General features: G+C 35.3%; 2 long non-coding RNA genes across 2 annotated transcripts; one reads left to right on the top strand and one right to left on the bottom strand.

Annotated features, from left to right (window-relative positions):
* Positions 1-7103: 7103 nt before the first annotated feature.
* LOC137024087 (uncharacterized) lies at positions 7104-7897 on the top strand. Its single transcript, XR_010895630.1, has 3 exons — positions 7104-7194; positions 7275-7718; positions 7803-7897. It is a non-coding gene; the product is annotated as an uncharacterized lncRNA (long non-coding RNA).
* A 7030-nt stretch (positions 7898-14927) lies between these two features.
* On the bottom strand, positions 14928-17258 carry LOC137024086 (uncharacterized). Its single transcript, XR_010895629.1, has 3 exons — positions 17106-17258; positions 16325-16405; positions 14928-15623 (listed from the first exon to the last, which is right to left on the bottom strand). It is a non-coding gene; the product is annotated as an uncharacterized lncRNA (long non-coding RNA).
* Positions 17259-23786: the final 6528 nt, after the last annotated feature.

The raw sequence follows: 23786 nt of genomic DNA, 5'->3' as shown, positions 1-23786 counted from the left end.
ACCCTGCTGGACTCGAACCGGCATCTCCAGCATGGGAGGCAGTCGTGCTAACAAGGACGAGCAAATGTAATTTCTGCTAGGGGTGCAAACAGAGTCAGTGTGTTACGATCCACACCTACAGTTTTGAAGGCCTTTAGTCATGCTCTCCTGACTTTTGTAGGCCTTCAGATCTTTGTGGTACTGATTTACAACATCATGCAAAGGAAACAAGAAAAATGATCAACCGTTCACTTTAAACTGACTAGAATAGGATTGGGATTTGATTTTAAATAACTTCACTTACTCCCGCCTAATTGTCATAGGCAGCATTGTAAATGATCAAAGTTCAGCCATGAAACCTATAAGGCACAGGCTAAAAGTCTGTGTCATATAATCTGCCAGCCAAATGAAAATAGCTGTGTAACTGACTCAGACCGTTACATATGTGTAACAGTAGCTGCTTAATACATGTACATAAATACAATCTGTAAGTACAGGCTGTTCTATAATAGTTACATGTTAAGTACATTTTGTTGTATGTTATTACAACATACATACTCTGTATCACAGACACTCACAGTTTTTTATGTTTGCGCACAAAAATTATTCTCGACGCTTCATAATATTAAGGTTAAACCACTGTAGTCACGTTGACTATTTTATCAATGTTTTCACTACTTAGATCCGGGTCAATAAAGACACGAATATGTAAGAATGATTGGCGAAACAGTCATGCATTTAAGGGTTAGCACATGTGAAATCTATTTGTTCGGAATTTCCTACATAAAACAAATACATATTTTACAATACAACATTTTGATTCTTCCATGGTGCATCTTTATAAAAGTGTATGTAATGTGTCACTTCAATTCTTTTACCTGGGTAGACATTGTACTAATTTCTTTTTCCGTTGCAATAGAATCATTATTTAAATATATTTATATTGTTTATTGTGTATATTCAAACCCAAACTTCTGTTCATTTTTAGTTCATTCTCACATTTACTTTTCTGTTCATCATGTACATTCAATTTCTGCAGAATTTACTCTTCTGGCTCCAGACTGCCATTGCGGCACTTTCAGGGCTTGACCCCATATCGCTGCTTGCAGCTATATTTGCTGTTTGTATTTGTTCAGTTTGTATTTTCTTTGCTTAGTGTCTATTTGCTTTGTTTATTGTCTTGCTCATAGGAGGTTGGTGTGAATAACCACCTCCTTTTGGTGTTATTTTTGAACCTCTTAGCATATGTTATTTTTTCTTTCTTTATTTATTTTTTGTAGTTTGGTTTCATTCTATATAATATGTCTTTGTCACACTTTTTGAAACTATGAACCTGTGTGCCCTTTTTAAGTAACTAAAACAAGTAAACAAGTATTAATATGTTCCTGTATATAGGGTGGTGTAGTCAGCTACATATTTAGAGTTTGCTTCCCTTTTGATGACCTGATACATTTATTTGGTTGTGCAGAAGTAAATACTTAACCATACAAAGTAGTTTAATATAAAATATAGATGTTCAGTGTTGACAAATTATATATTGAAGCTAGCAGAATTAATAATGAACACAATCCTGTTAACAGCTTTAAGCATAATTTTTCTTTCTGAGCCTTAGAAATAATGTTAGCTTGATAATGTGACTAATGATATAAATATCGTCAGCAGCTGAATCACTAAAATATATGCACTGATGCATGAAAAAAACATGAAGTCAGTTAACTTTGCACAAAAATAAACTACATACATGAATCATACCACCACTGATAGATTAATACAGCAAAACTCAAATTATACAAAAGAGATCAGGTAATGTATGGCCATGGAGCTCAAAAATAGCAGAACAGAAGTTCAACCTTTAAACACTTATCTTAATCCTGTCTGTGTGATCCACCTAGACCGCACACAAATGCGCTTGGGCAGTGTCTCACATCTTTGAACTCACAGCAGCTCCTGCATCCATGTTTCCTTGCTTTTGTCACTAGGCTCCAGCGGGCACAGGCTATTTTGCAGTCGTTCAGAATTAATTAAAAGCATGCCTAATGTCTAATGTTGTTTTAAAAAATAATGATATAAATCATTAAAAAGAAGCCATCATCACCTGACCACGTGTTCTCTTGGATTTTCTTTCTGTAACAAAAGTGCTTTATATACACAGAGTTAACATAGTTGCAACAGCCAGAGAAAAACTGTTAAAAAGTCAAGGATCAAGAGCCCAAATTAATGTAACACCGATCACCATAATGGTGACTTCAAACAAAATTATTTTCAAAATGGTTGGTAATAAAAATTAAGAGGGAAATGCTGTTTTGGAGATGTTTAATCATCCTCTGTGCTTAATCTTAATGTGTTCTTTAATATGCAGTTGATTTCGTCTAAGGCTGTGTGGCTGTAAGTCAGTTGTAGTTGTCTTTCTGGTCGTCTCTTCTCTTTTTTTCTGTTCTTGATGTCCTTCAGTGATTCTGCTTGTTAACAATGGGCGTTTCACTAATACTCATCACTTAACTATCTCAATAACTTCAACGCTATTTCAGTGTTGCTTTTAATACTCTTTAGTGTGGTTTATATAAAACACTCAGCAGTCTTCATTTAATCAGTCATGTCAAGAAGAAGCAATTTTGCATTGCAGAATGTTCTCTTTGCTCTTAGAAAGTGAATGTTTCAAGTGAATGTTTCACCTTTTCCTGTATTAGATCAGTCTTTTTCCATGCTGACATCTCAGTGTCACCTTCCTTCCTCTTTCAAGAGTACAGCTGAATGCCCATCAGCCACTTCATCTTTATTTCTCTGCAGCCATGTCCTTGCACTTGCACTTTCAAAAGTTTGTATTTTTAGGGCCCCAAATGTGTAAATGTCCCCTCAATTTGCACACTGTATTGGGAAAAAAATATCTTCTTTAAAATAAGAAAACATTTCAGAATCTTGGATTATAATGCATCATGATAGTCCCAAGACCTTGTTAATGTACATAAAGGCTTCATCCTAGTCTTTAAAATTGTACATTTTAATATTAGAAACGGTGCCAAATATATTATATATTCTTTTAAGCATCATTTATGATTCTGGAAAACCTGGAATTTTTATTTATTTATTTTTTATTTTTTTAAATACAGATCATAAAAAACGCCTCTAAAAAACAAAGCATTAGACAACTAAACAAAATAACATGTCATTTACTTGAGGTTCTGACAAAATGTTGTATTTAATGTTATAAATCTATTTGTAAATGTCTAAAATTTATGTTATAAATCTATTTGTAAATGTCTTTGAAGCGTAACATTAGTTTCAAAGGTCCTTTACTCATTTTGATCGCTGCTGCAAAATCAGTGTTTATATCCGGCCAAGGTCTGCTCATGATTTCATTCACTGTCCTCTCAATGTTTTTATTATACAGAACTGTAACTGTAAAGAAGCAGTAAAGTTTGTTACTTGGTGTGTCTTTATCTTACACCTTTTACCCTATGATTATTCAGGTAGGGTAAGGATAGTCAAATCTAGCCTAATCCATAAAGATCTCACCCACCTGCAGGTTGAGGTTCTTCAGAAATGACATAGAAGACTCCCTTGAGGTTGTTCTTTTTTGAGGCTCAGTTTGTAAGTAAAGTCTCACAAGAGGCATTCGTAACAATAAAAACACTTACTTTATTGTTTACAATACAATGGAGTTGATACAAAAAAATAAAACTTAAAACAAACTAATTTAATCAGCTAATCTAAGAGCTCTATAATCAAACTCTAAACAACTTGTTTGTTAAAAAAAAATATCCATATTTAACAAGTTTTGAAGTAAAATATCTAGCTTTCGCCAGACTGCCTTCTATATTCCAACTTAAGAAAAAAGGGTAAAACTCTCGCAGTTAAAAAAGCTATGTCCTACGCCTTCCCTATTTAAACTTACGGAAAAACTGACGCAAAAAAAGTTCTGTTTGAATACAGAAGGCGGTCTGATGGAAGCTAGATATTTGACTTCATAACTTGTTAACCCTCTGGAGTCTGAGGCTGATTTGAGGCCTGGAGAAGTTTTGACATGCCCTGACATTTGTGCTTTTTTCAGTTGTTCATAAACATATTAATGGAAAAAGTGTCATTACACTGTATTCAGCACAAACTAGGCTACAATAATATGTGAGGAACATGTATGTACCTGTTTGTATTTTTGAGGGAATAACGTTTATGCATGGTTATTGAAAAAGCAAAAAACTTAAGTCACTGAAATAAGGCCAAAAAAATTATATTAGATATGTGTTCACACGACTTCTGGGTATTGGAGGTTGTAGACTAGAGTTTTTGCTTCAAAATTATGTAAAAATCATCCTGCTTTCTCATTCATATAAAACAATTTATTGATTTAAATTTTGTAAGACACTTTTTGTCAAGAAACACAGTATGCGTGGAGGCGTGAATCATCATGAATAATGGGTCATTTACACCTGAGAAGACAAAAGAATCACATAATGAGTTGTAATGACCTGCATAAATAATGAGCTCTTTCAGTCAGGTAGGCTGTGAAAAAACCCTCTGTGATCATGTCTCAAGCTCATCATGGTGTAAATCAAACATACAGAAAAAACATACTTTAAAATATAATGTATTTTTGTGATGCAAAGCGTCTAAACATTCATGTTACCTCTATGGCATTTCATATAGCCTTTTAGCTTAAAAGCATGCACATTTGGAGAAATATTGATGGATTCTCATATGTTTATGTCAATTTTTTTTTTTTTTTATGTCAACACGGGATACTGTGTTTTCAATTCATACTTGCAGCCGGAGGGCGCTCTGTGCACCTTTAGTCCACAAATTAATCTAAAGAAGAATAGGCCATGTGACAATCCAGGAACTAACCGAACTAACAGAGGCTTCCAGAGATCGCTAACTATGGCTATTCAAAACACTTTTGAAGACAATAAATACATGATTGAGATGATGTATACATGTATTGCCTCAGAATTTGCATCTGAATAGCGCTGGCTCCATGGGCGTGGCCACATTAGCGGATAATGAGCTGAATCACGGACTTCTGACATGGCTCTTTTTTCATACAGATTACATAAACAGAGAATATTTGTTTTCGATTTGACTTACACGATTTAAAACCTGACATTTCAACGTTTTTTTAGACATAAGTCATTTTTTGTGTCATTAGTATTCACTAAGTTACAGTTCATTTTCTGAGAACTATCAGATTGGACTTTGTTCAGAGGGAGACAAGAGATCACACATCATGCTAGTTTTCTTTATTTTACAAAAAGCACAACATTTTGTGAAAAAAACCCTCTGTAATCATGTCTCAGCTCATCATAAACAGCAATACTGTGAAATATTATTACAATTTAAAATAATGGTAGGTATTCTATTATATTCTTTAAAATATAATGTATTTCTGTGATGCAAAGTGTCTGAACAATTATGTTACCTCTATGGCATTTCATATAGGCTTTTAGCTTAAAAGCATGCACATTTGGAGAAATATTGATGGATTCTTATATGTTTATGTCAATTTTCTATACTGAGGAGTAATATTTATTCAATATTTATTGTCATCACTATGAGCACCGGATACTGTGTTTTCAATTCATACTTGCAGCCGGAGGGCGCTATGTACACCTTCAGGCCACAAATTCATATAAAGAAGAAAAGGAACCAGGAACTAACGGCATGTCTTCTAGAGATCGCTAACCATGGCTTTAACATCCAGATAAACACTTTTCAGGACAATAAATACACGATTGAGATGATGCATACAAGTATTGCCTCTGAATTTGCCTCTGAATAGCGCTCGCTCCGTGGGCGTGGCCGCATTAGCGGATAATGAGCTGAATCACAGACTTCTGACATGGCTCTCTTTTCATACAGATTACATAAACACAGAATGTTTGTTTTCGATTTGACTTGCACGATTTAAAACCTGACATTTTAACGTTTCTTTAGACATAAGTGTCATTTTTTTTGTCATTAGTATTCATAAGTTACAGTTCATTTTCTGAGAACTATCAGATTGGACTTCGTTCAGAGGGAGACGAGAGATCACGCATCATGTTAGTTTTCTTTATTTTACAAAAAGCACAACATTGCGTTTTTACTCTGAGTGTACACAAATAAAAGAAGACATTCTTTAGTTTCAATTGATATATTACTTATGTCTCTATGACGAGAAATGACGGAGTATTTTAAGTCTGTTTTGCTGCAATGTGAAAAAAACGCCGGCGCGTTAACCGACTCCAGGGAGTTAATAAAGGCCTTCTGAAGGGAAGTGATAAGTTTGTGTAAAAAAAAAAAAAAATCCATATTTAACCCCCGGAGTCATCTGGAGCACACGTTTATGGTGGATGGATGTGGATGGAAGCACTTTCTTCAGCTTCATACTCGTGACCCCTGTTCACTACCATTATCAAGCTCGGATGCGTCAGGATATTTATTAATATATCTCCGACTGTGTTCATCAGAAAGAAGAGAGTCATATACACCTAGGATGGCTTGAGGGTGAGTAAAGCTTGGGTAATTTTCATTTGAAAGTGAACTAATCCTTTAAGCATCCCTCGATAGGCTTTCAGTCTCTTTAAATTTGTTTTCAAGGAATTTAAATTCAGTATCAATCTCGGTGATTCATGCCCAACAGCCAGATGTCCTTCTGCTTTCTCTTAAACTATTTGTCATTTTTCTTATGCTCTTCTCCTTCTTTACTGTAGCCTTCATTAGTCTTCTCTCAGCTGATGGTTTTAAAATAACATTGTTTTGAAACAGGTGAATAGCGATATCAATATTTAAACAAGTTATATGAAGATCTAGATACACAGTTCACTATTTTGTTTTGTTTTGTTTTTTTTTTAAATTATTTATTTTACTTTCCTCTGACAAATTAACATTCTTTAAATAGATTTGGAGGGAGGAAACCAATGAGTAATTTTAGTGTGTTTCACAATGAACCACAAGAAATGACTAAACATAGAGTAAGGGAAAAGGGAAAATAGACACTTTTTATGTCACGTGTTCGTGACTACAGTGATGCCTTTAAAAGTAGGGCTCAAAAGCATGAAGCAACAACTTCCAACAGATGCACGTTCAACTCCAACAGACTGAAGATGTCTATGCATTATTATGTCAACTCGAACATGGACAGAGAAAATGAACAGCATGTCTACATCAATGAAGAAGCTAACAGTCATGATGTCAGGACAGGAAGACAGATCTCCACAACACACCAAACACCTGGAAGCTCAGGTACTGAGATTCACTTCATTATAATAACAAACATTAGCCATATTAGAAGTAACATTTATGTTGATGTCTGTGGTGTTCAGTAGGTGATTCTGTGAGGATCAGAAACTACAGAGCAGCTGCAGTGTGTTCGGTGCTGCTGTGTGTTGTTCTGCTGACTGCGCTCATAGTGCTGGGCACAAACTACACACAAGAGACACACCAGCTACAATCTGACAACACCAACCTCATAAATGAGAGAGATTTATTATTGTTGAAGAATAATGACCTGATTAAAGAAAGAAACGCATGCAGACAAGATTTTTTTAAAGAAGACAGTATGTATTATTTAACTTCTAGTTGTATAGTTCAGTGTAGATGAGAAGAGAGAGCTAATAAATGAACTGGTTGTGTGAACAGATGGATGGATTTACGGTCACTCCAGTTTTTACTACATTTCCAAAGAGAAGAAAAGCTGGAATGAGAGCAGAAGTTACTGTACGGAGAGAGGAGCAGATCTGATCATCATAAACAACAAAGAGGAACATGTGAGTGAAACAAATCCTGGTAGTAGGTGATATAATGTCAGCTGAATTGTTATTATAATATGTGTTATTGATTTATCTTGTCAGGATTTTGTTCAGAAGAACATTGATCCTGGTTCTTTATTCTGGATTGGTCTGACTGACATTGATGAAGAGGGCACGTGGAAATGGGTTGACGGCAGCACACCGACCCTTAGGTGAGATATCACTGAATTGAACTGATTAATATCTAATAAATGACTCTCACAATGGGTTCGAATGTCACACACAAAGCAGTACTGAACATCTAATGTCGATCTGTTGTTGTAGGTTTTGGCGGTCTAATGAGCCCCGTGGACAAAGACGAGAAAACTGTGTTCTATATTATATTTCAAATTGGTCCGATTACCCATGTGATGACGCTCATCTTTGGATCTGTGAGAAGAACATGTTCATTTGACTTGTTATATGAGATGGAAGTTAAAGTAATAAAATATTATGCTATTGCCCTTTTTTTGTTAGATTGTATCATATGCTTGTTACTACACATACTTAACCAAAGTATCCATGAAGTGTTTCGTTTTACTTCTTAAATGTACCAGAAAATGTTATGTGATGTGTGTTGTCTTAGTCATCTGTGAAAATTAAAGATTAAGTACAAAGTACAAACATCAGTCTATTCTGTCAAAGTAAAGGTTGATCATGATTTCAGGATTCATTTAGGGTTTTGAAGTTATAACTTGTCTATGTATATGTAATGAGGACCATTTTAAAGTACAGTAAGCATGAGAAACACTGTTGATATTTGAAATTGATACCCAAACAAACCCAGCCCCCTCCTATAGGTAGCTCTCGCCTGTATAACTCTGCCAGACTCGAACCGGCATCTCCAGCATGGGAGGCAGTCGTGCTAACAAGGACAAGCAAATGTAATTTCTTCTAGGGGTGCAGACAGAGTCAGTGTGTTATGATCCACACCTACAGTTTTGAAGGCCTTTAGTCAAGCTCCCCTGACTTTTGTAGGCCTTCAGATGTTTGTGGTACTGATGTAACACATCATGCAAAGGAAACAAGAAAAATTATCAGCCGTTCTTCAGAATAGGATTGGGATTTTATTTTAAATTGCATTGCTTACTACCACCTAATTGTCATAGGCAGCATTGTAAATGATCAAAGTTCAGCCATGAAACAATATAAGGCACAGGCTGAAAGTCTGTGTCATATAATCTGCCAGCCAAATGAAAATAGCTGTTTAACCGACTCAGACCGTTACATATGTGTAACCGTAGCTGCTTAATACATGTACATAATTACAATCTGTAAGTACAGGCTGTTCTATAACTTAATTACATGTTAAGTATATTTTGTTGCACATTATTACAACGTCTACCATGGACACTGAAAGGGTTTACCAATATCATATTAGAGATTCAGCTAGTGCAGGTGAGTACCAATACATCAACCAATTCAACTGAAACTAAAAATAACAAAATTCTGTGAATTTGTCATTTTTAATATACATGTCATTGTAATACTTTCTCATTTAATCTCCAAAAAAATGTAAAAACAACATAAAGACAGTTGATTTTAAATATTTGTTTAATGGCATATTTTTACTAAGCACTATGAATGTTTTCCTCAATTTAGCTGCTAATTATAGCCATTCAACATTACAGTATAATTGAAAGCTATTATTTTTAACATTTAATACTGATAAACTTTATTAATCCCCATGGGGAAATTTTACCTTGGGGCACATTCAAGCTCAAACCGGTGCGCAACGTTTTGCTGCGGTTTCCGGGTTGAACGACATGTTTCCTGGAAACGGTGTGCAACAGGTTTGAGATACGTTTTCTCTTGTTTGGTGGGTGTGTCAGAAATGTCAGCCCAATCAGCGGCAAGATGTATATAAACCACGCGGTATTAAAGAAACAGCTTGCACAATGGGTATTAATGTAACAAAAATACTATACTTATATATTTTGCTATTGTATTGTGAAGTGACACTTTAATAAACTTTTCTATACTCCTCTGATTATATAATGGTAAATATTACAATATCATATATAGCACAACAACAGTAATCAGCAATAATGATAAGCATAATACTCACAATAAAAATAATATAGATCAACACAGTCTCGGAGGTAAGATTATCCTTCACCTGAAATGTTTGTCTTTTCATCCTGAAATGCGAGGCAAATGTTGTATCACAATAATTAGAAGTTTCCACAAATCTCTTCACTCGATTGGGATGTTCTCTTTTATTCTGGACTGCAAAGGCAGTGACTGTAACATCGAGCGTACTTTGTAGAATTAAACATCTATTTATACCGATTTAATCAGGCTCTGAAAATTCTTCAAAAAGAACACAAAGAATGGCCTTCTCAGCTGCCATAGTTGCAACTCATGTGTCATCAGAACAGGGTGTTCAACCAAAGTTCAACGCACCACTGTTTCTGTTCAAAAAACATTTTGCAACGTTTTTTCGGGGCTGAACGCAGCCCTGGTCTCGTTTGCGCAAATCGCAAAATAAGTATTAATACGTACATTTCACTGAAGTTTCAATGTGAAATGTCCACCGAGTGGTGCTAAAAGCATGTTCATTTTTTTGCTGGAACAGATAAACGTGAATATGGTATGTTTTTATGAAGTTGGTTTTTATACGAATCACCGCAGTTCTGATTTGAAATTTTGTCCAGTGAGTGGTGCTAAAAGTGTAGTGCTCCATTATTTTTTAAAATAACGTACCACCAACACTACACCTAAACCTACCCGATATTGTTAACAAAAGCAAATGTGACATAAAAAGCATCCCTAATCGTGCCGTTTTAGCTTGTTTTGATCTCTCATCTTTAGGCAGGAACACACCAAGCTGACGCTGACGAACTAGTGGCTACGAAAGCAGACTGCGAGGTTGCCCTGACACACCAAATCAGTCGACAGCCAAGTAGCATGTCCGTTCTGTGCCTGTGTAAGATGAAATGCCTTTCCGTACCAGCAGGTGGCAGTAGCTGAACAGTCAATCAGAATGATCAGATGGACCGACGAGCTCCGACGGTGATTCAACATGTCGAATCGGCAAGAAAAAAAGCTGACGAGGACCAACTTCAGCCGACGGTGCGGAACACACTGAAAAAACTTAGTCGGCCAACGAACAAAAACTGCCCGACGGCCGACCGTCGGCTTGGTGTGTTCCTGCCTTTTGAGCTCTTTTACCGTGACTCGTTTTTCCCCGGATTTGTACCGAAGCCTTCCTCATCTTGATTTTTAACTCTGTATCAGCTGAACTACTGAGCAAGCTTGTTATGTCAGAAAAGCGAAACATGAGCTGGTTATCCAATGAAAAGCCCAAAATATATTCATTTACAAATTGTGCACTTTGGTAAAAAGTTTTTTGAAGTCATAACATAATATTGTGCAAGGAGACATAAAAACAAGTCTTATCATAACCGATTAAAAACGCTTGCTGTTTTACTGCCTCTAGTGTTCATTTCCGTTGGAAACTGCAGTGATATGTACGTACCACTTTTAGCATAGCTTAGCATAGTTCATTGAATCTGATTAGACCGTTAGCATCTTGCTCAAAAATGACCAAAGAGTTTCAATATTTTTCCTATTTAAAACTTGACTCTTATGTAGTTACATCATGTACTAAGACCGACGGAAAATGAAAAGTTGTCATTTTCTAGGCTGATATGGCTAGGAACTATACTCTTATTCTGGCGTAATAATCAAGGAACTTTGCTGCCGTACCATGAGTGCAGCAGACGCAATGATGTTATGTAGCAGATGTGACCACGTTTGCACAGGGAGCGTGCCTTGCAACCATGGAGACATTTGTGAGAGGCGCTGCGTAATATCATTGCGCCTGGAATGAGATTATTACGCTGGAATGAGAGTATAGTTCCTGTCAATGGTGGGTTGCAACTTGCTGGTTACAGGTATAAATGTTTGGCTATGGGCACCAGGTAGGTCAGCATGGTTTTGATTCTGAAAAAGTAAACAATTTGGAATTTGCACTTTGGAGGAGGATTCGGTTCAGAACTACAAACACGAGTAAAAAGTGTTTAAAAAAAACTACAAAACATGGTGGATGTGCACAACTAACAGTTAAGAGGTTTAGATAAAGGGGTTTGAGTGACTAATATTTGTTTAATGTTAACAGTGCTAGATTTTGTGTGCAACAACAATGTGAATGTTAATAAAGATCATTTAGTCTATAGGCGTGTAGTGTTTCTTTACAAAGTGACATCGACAACCACTGCTCTGGCATATATAATACAGCTTTATTATTCATTTTTGTGGATCTGTGTCGATGGGGATCGTCTTGACAACACTGTCATCTATACAAAAAAAAAAAAAAAATTGTTTTTAGTACATCGTTGTCCTGTAAACGTACTCTAAAAAAGCCAAGCTTTATAGAGGGAAGAACAGTTGGCTGCTCGTAGCAGGAGAAATGTGTAAGCTGGTAATTATGTCAGCATTAACAAATTACTAAATTACCACAGACCATGAATGACACCAAAAGCTTTATTGTTTCGACAGCAATGTGTTGGATATCACTGTAGAAATATATATGTACACTATCTATTGTATGTATTATTTTATATGTATTATTATTATTATTTTTTTTTTCATGGTAACTATAAGTGCTTATCTTTTAACCCTTAAGCGCATCTTAATTGTACCGACGTTTTAGTCCTTTGGGGTCAGATTCAGATTCAGATTTCAGACTGTGTAAGGAAATATACATTTTTTATATGATAAACTATATATAATTTTTTTTAATGTACTTCTCATCTATGCATTTATGTTGTGTTTTTGTGGATATTTTGTATTTTTCTACCTATTTACTGCACAATTACTTAAGCATGTCATAAATTGGCTTATGAAAAATTGATTTTTAATGAAAAAATCATGTTAATGATGAACTTAATTAAATCTAAATTGTTTTTGGACATTGCTCTATGTGTTAGGGTTAGAATACTACCATCTAGAGGTTTGTGGAAAAACTTTAGGAATTATAATTAAAGGTGCCCTAGACTCCATTCAGGCAAACAAAATCAATTGTATTAAATCCCTTATAAATGTAATATCCTTTACAGTCATGCATTTTAAAGGTGCCCTAGATTTTTTTTTAAAAGATGTAATATAAGTCTAAGGTGTCCCCTGAATGTGTCTGTGAAGTTTCAGCTCAAAATACCCCATAGGGTATGTGATTGCGATTCAGGGTGTTTGGCCCTTTAATTCTCATGCTCCACACCCCAAGAGCTCGCGCTTGCCTTAAACAACATAAACAAAGTTCACACAGCTAATATAACCCTCAAAATGGATCTTTACAAAGTGTTCATCATGCAGCATGTCTAATCGCGTAAGTACAGTGTTTATTTTGATGTTTACATTGATTCTGAATGAGTTTGATAGTGCTCCGTGGCTAAAGCTAACATTACACACTGTTGGAGAGATTTATAAAGAATGAAGTTGTGTTTATGAATTATACAGACTGCAAGTGTTTAAAAATGAAAATAACGACAGCTCTTGTCTCCGTGAATACAGTAAGAAACGATGGTAACTTTAACCACATTTAACAGTACATTAGCAACATGCTAACGAAACATTTAGAAAGACAATTTACAAATATCACTAAAAATATCATGTTATCATGGATCATGTCAGTTATTATTGCTCCATCTGCCATTTTTTGCTATTGTCTATGCTTGCTTACCTAGTCTGTTGATTCGGCTGTGCACAGATCCAGACATTAATACTGGCTGCCCTTGTGTAATGCCTTGAACATGGGCTGGCATATGCAAATATTGGGGGCGTACATATTAATGATCCCGACAGTTATGTAACAGTCGGTGTTATGTTGAGATTCGCCTGTTCTTCAGAGGTCTTTTAAACAAATGAGATTTATGTAAGAAGGAGGAAACAATGGAGTTTGAGACTCACTGTATGTCTTTTCCATGTACTGAACTCTTGTTATTTGACTATGCCAAGATAAATTCAATTTTTGAATCTAGGGCACCTTTAAAGAAAGAAAGTGTAATGACCACATATCTCCAATAGAGGTCAATAGGGACTCAATAGGGACTGTGTGTGTTTGTGTTTATGTGTATGTATGAGATAAAAAGTTTGTTCGACTTTGTGTTTATAGTCAAGGACCAGACCTTTATTTACATGTAAAATTTTTCAGATTTAGGCCAGTTTTGTTGATTTTATTTGCCAATTTCTATAAAAATGCTCTCTGTTGCAGTCACACACATGTGTGTGTATCTGTGTGTGTATGAGATAGAAAGTTCGTTCCACTTTGTGTTTATAGTCAAGGACCAGACCTTTATGGAAATGTAGAACATTTCAGATTTATACTGGATTTATTTATTTATTTTGACAAATGAAATAAAAAAAAAAGTACATTTTTTAATTTTCCCATTCATTTTCAATGTGGGGTCAATCGGACCCCAAAGGACTTTTTTAACACTCTGAGGTCTAAAAACGCGCCGGCGCGTTTTGCAGTTTTTTTTTCACATTGCAGCAAAACAGACGTAAAATACTCCGTCATTTTTTGTCATAGAGACATAAGTAATATATCAATTGAAACTATAGAATGTCTTCTTTTTTTTGTGTACACTCACAATCAAAATAAAACTTTGTGCTTTTTAAAAATAAATAAAATATACAGGGTGTGCTGTCCTGCCGTCTCCGTCTCTGCAAACATCGTTCTAAAACGTCACTAAAAGTAACTAAAATAGATGGCTTATACATGCTACATGGACATGAGAGATATGTCTTTGGAAAGCTTTAAGTGTCTACTTTTAAACAAAACAAATAAATTCTAAAACAAATATTCTCCCTTTATGTAATCAGTATAAAAGTAAAGAGAGGTACTGTTTCTCCTGTCTGACCTAATTATCTTTAACCCTCTGGAGTCTGAGGCTGATTTTGGGCCCTGGAGAAGTTTTGACATGCCCTGACATTTGTGCTTTTATCAGTTGGTTATAAACATATTAATGACAAAAGTGTCATTACACTGTATTCAGCACAAACTAGGCTACAATAATATGTGAGGAACATGTATGTACATGTTTGTGTTTTTAAAGGAATAATGTTTATGCGTGGTTATTGAAAAAACAAAAAAAAAAAGTAACTGAAACAATACCTCAAAATGCATACTAAATGTTTTTTCACAAGACTTTTGAGAATTGTATATTTTAGTGTAGAGTTTTTGCTTCAAAATGATGTGGAAATGATCCTCCCTACTCTGACACATAAAACATTGTATTGATTTTAAATTTCTAAGACACTTTTTGTTTAGGTAGGCCATATGCGAAGAGGTGTGACTCTTCATGAATAATGAAGTGATTTACACCTGGGGAGATTAAGACCCTGCCCCTAATGAGCCGCATAATGAGCCATTCAGTCAGGAATGTGACTGAGTCAACTAAGAAAATGCAAAGACAAGACATATCATTGTTTTTTTTCTTTTTTATTTAAAATAAAGTTAACAATATAATCCACATATAAACTAGGGTCAAAGGCACATTTTTTGTGTACAGGCAAATAAAGGTAAGGTTTATAAAAAAAAGCCCACTTTTACACCCTATACATAACCTGCTTGATCACATATAGATAATCTTTGCAGCCCAATGGTCAGTGAGAGGTGGTGAACAGAGAATCTGAACAGTCACACATCTGTGTGCCATTTTTGAAAACAGTTCAACTGAAGACACAAGTAAATGTCACATGCCTGGCATTTCCAAGGTGTGTCTTGCCTTTTACCAAGCTGTACTTTGCAAAGCATGCAGTTCCGACGACCAGCGGTGGCATTGTTCCTTGCATCTGATGTCAGCTCTGCTCCTGGAACCAGTACATGGTCACTTTTGGTCTGTTTTGGAGCTGCTTTCTGTGACGACACACCACAGAGCTCTGCAAATATATTATCATCAAATATGAATCTTATGAATATTATCATCAAATATTATCATCAAATATGATGATTTGCTACTTATGAAACATTTCTGAACAATTGTAAACAATAAATGTTTCTTGAGCTGCAAATCATCATATTAGAATGATTTCTGAAGGATCATGCGACACTGAAGACTGGAGTAATGATGCTGGACATCACAAGAATAAATGACTTTGTGAAATATATTCAAATAGAAAAGTTATTTTAAATTGTAATAATATTTCACAATATTACTGTTTTTACTGTATTTTTAATTGAATAAATGCAGCCTTGGTGAGCAGACGAAACTTATTTTAAAAACATGAAAAATCTTACAGATTTCAATATAGGCCTACCATATAGTGGGTAAAAGTGTACTTACTCTTTCTCATTTCCGCCTGTGTTGCTGCATGCCCTCCTAGTGGGAATTGCAGGTGAATGTGAGAGTGATGGATCCACATTCCTAAAAAAAAAATTGTCAAAAAAAAACTGTTATTATTAGCATATAAGATAATACTCTCATACCATTAGCTATGCATAACTGACAGGAAAGTAACAGGTATACAAGCATGCTGTATATGTCTGTCAATTGGCCATTACTGGACAAAGTGTGCAAATGTGTAAACGTTTACAGTCTGCTATATCAGTTTGCACATATAGTGGGTAAACGTGTACTTACTCTTTCTCATTTCCGCCTGTGTTGCTGCGTGCCCTCCTAGTGGGAATTGCAGGTGAATGTGAGAGTGATGGATCCACATTCCTAAAAAAAAATGTAAAAAAAAAAAAAAAAACTGTTATTATTAGCATATAAGATAATACTCTCATACCATTAGCTATGCATAACTGACAGGAAAGTAACAGGTATACAAGCATGCTGTATATGTCTGTCAATTGGCCATTACCGGACAAAGTGTGCGAATGTGTAAACGTTTACAGTCTGCTATATCAGTTTGCACATTTAGCAAATAGCAACATGTTCGCGCATTTCACAACCAAGCATATTTTAGCACATTCACGCCTATCATATACGGTACTTAGATACGCTATATATATATTTATAGATAGATGTAAATATAAGGCAAATATAGATGTACGCTTATATATAAAAAAAAAAAAACACGTCAAATAATTTAAGTATATCAACAGAAAAGCATTCTATTTATAAGCATTTTTATGAGATAAAGTTATATATATATATATATATATATATATATATATATATATATATATATATAGATAGAGAGATAGATGTAAATATAAGGCAAATATAGATGTACGCTTATATAAATAATTTAAGTAGGCCCTATATCAACAGAAAAGCATTCTATTTATAAGCGTTTTAATGAGAAAACGTTATATATATAGTTATATAGATAGATGTAAATATAAGGCAAATATATATGTACGCTTATATAGAAAAAAAACACGTCAAATAATTTAAGTAAAACTAAATCACTTACTCATCAGAAACTGTATCTTCAGCTGGATCAAGTCGCTCTTCAAAATGCAGACGTTCATCGTCAGAGTCGTGTTCTTCTTCCGAGGAAAGAGTGAACTTCCTCACTGTCCAGGACCATCTGAAGAGCCTGCTCACCTGTGTAGTGTGCCATCTTCCAAACGCGAAGGAAAGCGAATGAATCTGATGAAACTTGATGCTTTTTAAGACGCTGTTAGGGGCGTTTACAGTTTGCATAAATCGCCTCAGCACATTATCTTATGAATAGACCGCTCTGCGCGTGGGCGGGCACACATTAAGCACCTTTAGAACAACCAAATCAAGCCCAGATTTTTTGTGCATGTTTAGATAGATTATTTAGGAAAATTCACAGAGTTTCATGCCCCTGGGATAAAGGGAACACTTTTTAAAAATTAAGGAAACTGTCAGCAGGGTCAGCTGGACTCCAAGAGCCGCTAATTTGCATTGTTTTACTGTGTTTCACTATCAAAAGGCCCAAAGTGTCTATGGAAAGGCTAAATGGGGCTAAAAGGAGAAGCTAAATAATTAAGCAAATGAAATAGCTAATAGATAAAGGAAAAACTGCGAGGAAATGGAAACGCAAACGGTTATCTGATTTGCCATTTTTAATGGACGATTAAAACCCATATTTGTAATTCAATTTCTGAATCCAATTACATATTTCTCCTTAAATTGTATTTTCAAATGCAATTTGAAATTCCAATATTTATAAATTCATAAATGTACTTTTAAATTATGTATTTATTGAGTGTTTTATGTTGTTTTTAGTAAATCCTTTTTAATTTGAACCATTAATTGATGGATTAATATATCATTTATAATTTTTTTTATAATTACTGCTTTTATTGCCCATTAAAAAAATCTAATAATTACTTTGCAGTTTAATATATTTATTTTTAGTTTAATTAATTAATTTGTAAACACATTTACTAATGCACATTTATATTGTACAGTTAGTTATTAATTAATGATATGCTTTATTACTATTTCCGTGACACTTGTGGTCCTCCATATTTATTAACTCTTCAGAGCTGTGTGGAGTACATGTTTATGATGGATGGATGTGGATGGAAGCACTTTCTTCAGCTTCATACTCGTGACCCCTGTTTACTGCCATTATAAAGCTCGGATGTGTCAGGATATTTATTAATATATCTCCGATTGTGTTCATCAGGAAGAAGAAAGTCATATACATCCTGGATGGCTTGAGGGTGAGTAAAGCTTGGGCTAATTTTCATTTGAAAGTGAACTAAACCTTTAAGCTTTCCTCAATAGGGTTTTGGATGTCATTCATGCTTAATCCAGGCAGATTCTGAGTGCTATAATCCTCAGTCTCTTTATACTTGTTTTCAGGGAATTGCAATTCAGTATCAATCTCGGTGATTCATGCCCAACAGCCAGATGTCCTTCTGCTTTCTCTTAAAGGTGCCATAGAACGTCTTTTTAAAAGATGTAATATAAGTCTAAGGTGTCCCCTGAATTTGTCTGTTAAGTTTCAGCTCAAAATACCCCATAGATTTTTTTTATTCATTTTGTAACTGCCTATTTTGGGGCATCATTAAATATGCGCCGATTCAGGCTGCGGCCCCTTTAATTCCTCACACTCCCTGCCCCCGGAGCTCATGCTTGCCTTAAACAGCATAAACAAAATTTACACAGCTAATATAACCCTCAAAATGGATCTTTACAAAGTGTTCATCATGCAGTGTATCAGATCATGTAAGTATGGTATTTATTTGGATGGTTACATCTGATTCTGAATGAGTTTGATAGTGCTCCGTGGCTAAATCTAACATTACACACTGTTGGAGAGATTTATAAAGAATGAAGTTGTGTTTATGAATTATACAGACTGTAAGTGTTTAATAATGAAAATAACGACGGCTCTTGTCTCTGTGAATACAGTAATAAACGATGGTAACTTTAACCACATTTAACAGTACATTAGCAACATGCTAACTAAACATTTAGAAAGACAATTTACAAATATCACTAAAAATATCATGATATCATGGATCATGTCAGTTATTATTGCTCCATCTGCCATTTTTCGCTATTGTCCTTGCTTGCTTACCTAGTCTGATGATTCAGCTGTGCACAGATCCAGACGTTTTGCCCTTGTCTAATGCCTTGAACATGAGCTGGCATATGCAAATATTGGGGGCGTACATATTAATGATCCCGACTGTTACATAACAGTCGGTGTTATGTTGAGATTCGCCTGTTCTTCAGAGGTCTTTTAAACAAATGAGATTTATATAAGAAGGAGGAAACAATAGTGTTTGAGACTCACTGTATGTTATTTCCATGTACTGAACTCATAGCGCCTACAATTTGCTTTTTATGTAGACAATCGACTGCCTCCTGTAAGGATGAATTATACCAAGACAATAACAAAACAATAAATATAAAGTTTTATAATAAAACAATAAAACTCAATATAAAGAGGGGATCTACAAGAAAGAGCACAGGACAACATCTGGCCCAATATCATCTCTTCCCCCCCATGCTGAGTTCCTGACTCCTCACACCCTCTCCTTCCTCTCAGGTCTCAGTCAGCCATGCAAATTTCACAAATCTATTGTCAATAATAATTTAACAAAGGCAATAATAATTTAAACAATATATTTTGTGTATTTCTGTTTTTCTTTTTAATTGTTAACCTAGGATATTTTGGATCATCAGTCATCAACACCGTTGGTCACAGACACAAAATGTATTTTTAATTTCACCAAGCTGATTGCACTAAAAAAACCCTGCAGTCATCATGTTTTCGGTCCATTTCAAGTTTGACTTTGACGTGACATAAAGCGGTAATATCTAACTGTGATCTGTTTACTTGCTTTTCAATTAGTCTTCCCATTGATGCTGTTGTATTTATTATCCCCCCCAACCACCAACTAATCAGTACGCACCAGCTCAGTCAGGGTCCGGTGCTCTTGAGGCTCGATGGAGTAAAGTAATTGCAGGTTCAGATAATAGTCTTATGTAAAAAGTAATTTAACTCTGAGTCTTGGTTAGAAAAGTTTACGAATCGCCAAATACAATGGCTTCGGTTTAATAACAAGATACAGAATAAAAATCATAACATAAAAGAACATAAAAGCGAGTAAAGTCTTCACCCGGGGTGTGGCAATTTTCTGTTATACAACTTCCAATATATATAGTCTAATCACATCCTCCTTCCTGACTTAAAAACATCTCCTTGTTTGTCAAAGTACAAGATACAGAGGTCATCTAAAAGTTGCACACGTGCAGCACGTCTTAACACATTTTACTAACTTGAACTCAATGACTTTCACACTAAATATTCCTTAAACAGTTCTAGTTCTGCAAAAAGGCATATAGCTTGCATTAAAAATACACATATTGGTTAGCTTGTGGTAAAAGCATACATCTTAGTTGACATTAGTTCCTCTTAATACTTCTCCTTTCAGCACCCAAGAAGTATATTGTGGTTAGCTTGCTTCAACACTTCTAAAAATGAAAAATAAAACATACATCTTGGCCAGTTTCCACTTTGACCTTTTTGGCCGGATCCATCTTCATCCCTTCCACTCTCATGGTTCTTCTTCTCTTCCTCATCTTGTTTCTTCTTGATTTCATCTTGTTCTTTTTGCAAAACTTGAGTAATCAAATTGACCATATCAACTCTAGGTTTCCCCTGATGAATTAGTTCTTTTGATAGGAAATTTTCAGTACAGTTCATACTTGTTAGAGCCGTCTCCACAACAATGCCATCATTTGTTCAGTCAAACTGACGCACCGAACGCACACATCAATAAGAGGCTGGATTTATTGCACAAACCAATCATATCCAATCATAACCAATTACATCCAATCATAGCGCGATGGAGACATTGCCTCCTCTCACGTGACTTTCCCCCATTCATTCTCAATTACCCCCCACAAAACCCACTGCATGCCGGGGGTCTAATGGTTTTCTATTGTTTTCTATGAGAGGAAAGGGAGGCATGTCTCCTGCTGAAACTGTACCTGCGGGTGTCGCTGTTGGGCAGTGTTCCTTAAGATATACGTGTGACTTGCACTCTTTTTAATGTCATAATTTGTAATATTTGTGTTGTTTTATATGTAATATAATATATTATATATTAATATATTATTTTTTCATCCTATTTTTTTTTTTTTTTGAGGAGGCACTGCCTCCTCGCCCCTGGTACTTGCCCATTTCACTGTGTCTGTTGTGCTCTTGCAGAGAGAGCCCGCCCACACTCTCTTCTGATTGGCTGTGGTTTTTGATTGATTTTATCACTTCTCATTGTCGCGTCGCATCTAGTGTGGACAGTCAAATTGTTTGTCGCATCTGGTTAGGACATGGTGTGTGGGTGGACGTGGCAGTTCCCAACAGTGCTGCCGGCACATTCCCATGAACAGTCATTAACTGGAAACTTCCATGGAAATTTACAGTGCTGTTAACTGACGAAACACACACTTTTCATGCAGTGTATGCTTAAAGTGTTGAGCTTAATTTTCTTAGACAATGACAAACTGTACAAATGTCAAACTTACTTGTTCCAAGCATGTATGAGCCTAACTTAAGATATATTATTGAGGGGGGGGGGGAGTCTTAATATGTAATGCAATTTTGCTTCTTAAGTTTAGATATTTTTACTGGTAATCAAGACAAAAATACAAATATATCAACTTATGTTAATCAAACTTTATTTTGATCATTTAAAAAATGTTTTTCAAGTCATTTTCCACTTTGTCTGCGGAACGTGTTCTCCCTGACACTGTCCAAAATACAAGGGAAATATTAGTTCATATGGGTAAACATCATTGTTTCTGAAGTTCTGTTAACACTCTCGGGTCGGCGGTCACGCCGGCGTGATCATCGCGTTTTTTTTCTAACCAGTGTGAAAGAGACTCAAAATACTCCATCAATGTTGCACATACAATTAAGAGTTATACACCATTTTAATCTGTGGAATATCTTCTTTCATTTGTGTACACTCAGAGTAAAAACAAAATGTTGTGCTTTTTGTAAAATAAAGAAAACTAACAAGATGCGTGATCTCTCATCTCCCTCTGAACGAAGTCCAATCTGATAGTTCTCAGAAAATGAACTGTAACTTAGTGAATACGAATGACAAAAAAATTAGACTTATGTCTAAAAAAACGTTTAAATGTCAGGTTTTAAATCGTGTAAGTCAAATCGAAAACAAACATTCTGTGTTTATGTAATCTGTATGAAAAGAGAGCCATGTCAGAAATCTGTGATTCAGCTCATTATCCGCTAATGTGGCCACGCCCATGGAGCCAGCGCTATTCAGACGCAAATTCTGAGTCAATGCATGCATTCATCGTCTCAATTGTGTATTTATTGTCTTGAAAAGTGTTTTGAATAGCCATAGTTAGCGATCTCTGGCCTCTGTTAGTTCAGTTATTTCCTGGATTGCCTATTCTTTAGTGCTCAGGCATTTGTGGACTAAAGGTGTACAGAGCGTCCTCCGGCTGCAAAGTATGAATTCAAAACACAGTATCCAGCACTCATAGTAATGACTATAAATCCTGAGTAAATATTACTCCTCTGAATAGAAAATTGACAAACATATGAGAATCCATCAGTATTTCTCCAAATGTGCATGCTTTTAAGCTAAAAGCCTATATGAAATGCCATAGAGGTAACATAATTGTTCAGACACTTTGCATCACAGAAATACATTATATTTTAAAGAATATAATAGAATACCATTATTTTAAATTGTAGTAATATTTCACAGTATTGCTATTTTTTCTGTATGTTTGATTTACACCATGATGAGATTTGAATCATGATTACAGAGGGTTTTTTCACAGCCTACCTGACTGAAAGAGCTCATTATTTATGCAGCTCATTAGAGCTCTTTATGGAATTCTTTTGTCTTCTCAGGTGAGAATCATCCATTATTCATGATTATTCACGTCTCCACGCATACTGTGTTTCTTGACCAAAGATGTTTTAGAAAATTTAAATCTCTCTTTTGTTTTATATGAACAAGCAGGCAGCATAATTTTTACATAATTCTGAAGCAAAAACTCTAGTCTACAACCTCCAATACCCTAAAGTCTTGTGAACAAAGATTTAATATATATTTTTTGGCTTTATTTCAGTGACTTAAGTTTTTTGTTTTTTCAATAACCACGCATAAACGTTATTCCTTCAAAAACACAAACATGTACATACATGTTCCTCGCATATTATTGTAGCCTAGTTTGTGCTGAATACAGTGTAATGACACTTTTTCCATTCATATGTTTATGAACAACTGAAAAAAGCACAAATGTCAGGGCATGTCAAAACTTCTCCAAGGCCCCAAAAATCCTCAGACCCCTGAGGGTTAAAAGTAAACTGAACATCTAACCGTGTTGCTTCCCAGTTGTTTCCAAGGCTTCGCATAGGTGAATGTAGAAGCCACTTGGTCTTCCTTACATCACCTTGGCTATCCTGGTAGATCTGGCCAGTGAATCCACTACACGAGCCTATGCGAGAATAAATGTTTCAAACAAAAAAAAATTCAAACTAATTTTTGTCTTATCTTCCAGTAAATTTATCAAAAACATTCTTAAAACAAGATGCATTTATGTGATAGGCAAAGCTTCATAACATTTAGATTATTCAGAGTATATTAATAGTTTCATGTCTCCCCTGGCCAAACCCACC

Source organism: Chanodichthys erythropterus, chromosome 8 (assembly GCF_024489055.1).
Source record: "Chanodichthys erythropterus isolate Z2021 chromosome 8, ASM2448905v1, whole genome shotgun sequence".
NCBI lineage: Eukaryota > Metazoa > Chordata > Actinopteri > Cypriniformes > Xenocyprididae > Chanodichthys > Chanodichthys erythropterus.
Note: the sequence above shows the minus strand (reverse complement) of the source record. Positions and strands in the feature narration are given on the sequence as shown.